The following is a 4,415-nucleotide window of genomic DNA, read 5'->3' on the forward strand; positions in this document are numbered from 1 at the left end:
CCCTCCATAAAAGTGCCATTCACAGATCCCCTCCATAACAGTGCCATCCACAGATCCCCTCCATAACAGTGCCATCCACAGATCCCCCTCTCCATAACAGTGCCATCCACAGATCCCCTCCATAACAGTGCCATCCACAGATCCCCTCCATAACAGTGCCATCCACAGATCCCCTCCATAACAGTGCTATCCACAGATCCCCTCCATAAAAGTGCCATTCACAGATCCCCTCCATAACAGTGCCATTCACAGATCCCCTCCATAACAGTGCCATCCACAGATCCTCTCCATAACAGTGCCATCCACAGATCCTCTCCATAACAGTGCCATCCACAGATCCCCTCCATAACAGTGCCATCCACAGATCCCCTCCATAACAGTGCTATCCACAGATCCCCTCCATAAAAGTGCCATTCACAGATCCCCTCCATAACAGTGCCATTCACAGATCCCCTCCATAACAGCGCCATTCACATGTTTTTTTTTGAGTGTGTTTGGGAAAAATAAAGTGGGCCGGTCTGGCTGAAGTCCAGGGCCACTTTATTGTCCCAGTTCATCCCTGGCTGGATGCCAACCTGGGCCCCCTTCCCCCAACCTACAGTGCCCACCACTGCCACCTGCTCCAGTGACAGACCAGTCATAGATCCCTACTCCAGGGGCCGGAGCCTCCTGTGCTCCAGGGAACACCGCCACCTGGCGGCCAACTGAGTAACTGAAGGCTTTCTTGGAAACTATGTTGCTCTTTTCTGGAGTCGGGCGCCAGAGGCTGAGCCCCACCCTGTCTGCCTGTCTGTCCCCACCCTGTCTGTCCCTACAGACTGCCCCCACCCTGCCCTGTCTGTCTGTCCCTACAGACTGCCCCCACAGACTGACCCCACCCTGTGAGTATATAGCACACAAGCTGCAGGATATATATATATATACACTGTATACCCGGATAAAACACTTTCTATCCAAACATTGCGCCCCACACAGAAAAGCAGCAACTGCAACTTCTACCCCCAACCCGGGACCCCGGAGACCCCCCCCACAGCGGTCACTGAGGAAGCACTACAAGTAGCAGCAGAGCCGACACAGGTGAGCAGCGGGGCCGCCCTATTTACTCACTCCCTGCCATCCTCCTGTAGCCAAACTACGACTCCCAACATGCACGAGCTGACAGCACCGTAGAGAGTTGTAGTTCTATTCTACCACAGCCTGCAAACTACAGGCGACCTCATTGTAATTGCGTTACCTGAACGAGCAAAAAAATAAAGAAACTAAATAAAAGTCACTTTATGAACGAATTCCGTTGCCCCTCACCTCACAGGCGGCAGCCCCTGATCTCCGGTCCACGCCGCTGATCCTCTGCGCCATCTCTGCTCCTCCAGTCTCAATGAGCCGGGAGCTGCAGAGCCGGGGGCTTATATAGACTCCTGACCTTCTCCGACCAATCCGGAGGGGCCTAGGGTAATGCTCACTTCTCATTGGTTCTCCGCAGCCCTCTGCCCTCCCCCATGGAGAGGAGGATAGACCGTGTGATGGAGGGCCCCCCCTGCTGGAGACCTAGAGGAGGAGAATTTAAAGGGGTTGGCCATTTTTATATTATATAAATGACTTTTCTTCCTGATTCCTGTTTTGCTGCTCATATGAAATCTAGTGGATGGCTAGCTTCACCCACCCGTCCATTTGGCATCGTGAGCACCCATCCTTCATTTTACATTTTAGGCCTCACGCGTACGAACGTTGTTCGGGTTCCGCATTTTCTGCGGCTCGGCTGCGGAGCCATTCGATTCAATGGGGCCGCAAAAGATGCAGACAGCACTCCACATCCGTTGCTCTGCAAAAAAAATCTAAAATGTCCTATTCTTGTCCGTTTTGCGGAGAAGAATAGGCATTTCTATTCTAGGCGGCCTGTTCCGTTCCGCACACACAGGCGGCATCCGTATTCTGCGCGGTCGTGCGCATGTAGCCTTACTCTCTCTGGAAATGTCCTGCGCAGACTCAGTATAAGGCTACACGCACAAGGCCGTTCCGTGTTTTGCGTGCTGTCCGCATCTGTATGTCCGTTCCGCTGCCCCACAAAAAAATATAGAATAGGACAGTTCTGTAGAGGACAGGACGTTCTGTTCCACAAAAAAAAATAAACCGCACAGGGGCAGTATCCGCGTTTTGTGGCTGCGGCCGTCTGCATGAGCCCTAATCCAGCTCCGCTTTCTCCTGCGCGCGCCCACTCTACTTCTCCTCCGCTTCTTCATATGCTGTCTCTGGCCATATGTTTGACTGCGCAGACTCCTTACAAAGCAATCGGCGCCTGCGCAGGACAAGTGATGACGCAAGATGGGACAGGAGAAAGCAGGGCTGAAATAGTCTGCGCAGTAATATGAAGGACGGGAGCGCGCAACGCTGAATGGACGGGCGGGTGAAGCTGGCCACCCACTGTATGACGTCATCTACAGTGCAGCCGCTGTTTACAGCTGGGGATGCAACAAAGGAATCGGGAAGAAAGGTCATTTATGCAATGGAAACATCAAATAACGTACAGATTAGGCGACTTTCACACCGGCGTTCCCCATACGCCCAGGCCCCTCACAGAGGTTGTACTTACCTCGCTCCCTGGCACCCGCACAGGCACCGCTGCATCTCCCTATCGCATGGGTAAAAACATTGGGGGGGGGGGGGGGTAACAGCCAACAGCAGGCCGCGACAGGAACAGGCCTCCCTGGCATCGCGGGCGACACTACGGAGGCTCATTCCCGTTGTGACTTGCTATTGGGCCCCCCCCCCCCCCTAACAGGAGATGCAGCGGCGGGCGTCAGAAGCGACGCAGGTGCTGGGGAGCGAGGTAAGTACAACCTATGTGAGGGGCCCGGGCATTTTGTAATGGGGAGGCATTTTAAGGGTTGGGTAACCCCGTAGTGACCAGACTCGTTTTGCAATTTGTCGCCTTCCAAGAGCTATAACGTTATTATTTTTCAGTCAATGCAGCCGTATGAGGGCTTGTTTATTGGGGACAAGCTGTGGTTTTTAAATGGCACCATTTTGGGGTCCACATAACTTACTGGTTAACTTTTAATAACTTTTTCTGGGGGGACGGGAAAAACAGCAATTGTGCCAGTGAATTGTGTACGTTAAAAACATGAGACGTTTATTCTCCGGGTCAGTACGATTACAATGATACCAAATACGTACCGTTTGTTTGTTTTACTACTTTTGCACAATAAAAACCCATAAAAATAAAATAAAAGACCCATAACTTTTTTCCCCCCCGTTCTACAGAGCTGAGTGAGGGTTTGATTTTTGCGGGACGACTTGTAGTTTTTATTGTTACCATTTTAGGGGATTGATTGGTTTTTTCCATTTCTTTGTTGGTAAATATACAAAAAACAGCATTTCTAGCATTGTTTTGTTTGTTTTTGTTTTTTCCCCGCGCTCCCCATGCAGCTAAATGATGTGATAACCGTGTTGTGTGGGTTTCTAAGGGGATGTGGCGATGCAAGATATGCGGAAGGTTTTTTATTTTTGATTTTTTTTTTCCATTGAACTGCATTTTTTAGGCTACATGCACACGACCATATGTGTTTTGCGGACCGCAAAAAAAAAACGGAGGACGTCCGTATGGCATTTTTTTGTGTGGATCCATTGTAATAATGCCTATACTTGTCCGCAAAACTAGAAAAAAATAGGACATTCACAATTTTTTTGGCGGAGCTACGGAACGGACATACGGGTGCGGACAGCACACCGTGTGCTGTCCGCATTTTTTGCGGACCCATTGAAATGAATGGGTCTGCATCCTATCCGCAAAAAAAAAAAAAGGAACAGACACGGAAACAAACAACGTTCGTGTGCATGTGGCCTTACAATGGAATTTTTTAATTTTTTTATTTCATTTATTTACCTTTTATTTTTTACTATTTGTTAGTTCCACAAGGAGATCTTCTGATCGCTCATATAGTTCACTGTGCTGCTTATGTGGTACAGTGTACTATAATATTGACAGGCTCTATCAGGCAATCACTTCATTAGCCCCTCGGGTACCATAGTAGACATCGGCATCCCACATTCCGTCCCAGCTAGCCTCCTCAATCAATCACTTGCTGTGGTGATCACCACCTTCTGCTGAGGCAGTACCGGAATACCGTTATTCCTACTAAAAGTTATTGACGACTTGCCAGCAGGCTGCCGTAAATGTCCATTTGCATGTCAGGGTGTGTTCACATCTGCGGTCTGAATTCCGGTATGGCTTTCCGTTATAACATGGAATAACGGAATCCATAAAACGGAAGCCTTTAGAGGCATCCTGTTTCGATCCGCCATAATAGAAGTCTATGACAATCATAGCGGATCCGTCTGGTTCCCGTTATGCAAGACGGAAAACAAAGTCCCGTCGACAGGATTTTTTTTTTTTTGGTCCGCTCTGCATAACGGAAAGC

The sequence above is a fragment of the Bufo bufo genome, chromosome 3 (genome assembly GCF_905171765.1).
Source record: "Bufo bufo chromosome 3, aBufBuf1.1, whole genome shotgun sequence".
Taxonomy (NCBI): domain Eukaryota; kingdom Metazoa; phylum Chordata; class Amphibia; order Anura; family Bufonidae; genus Bufo; species Bufo bufo.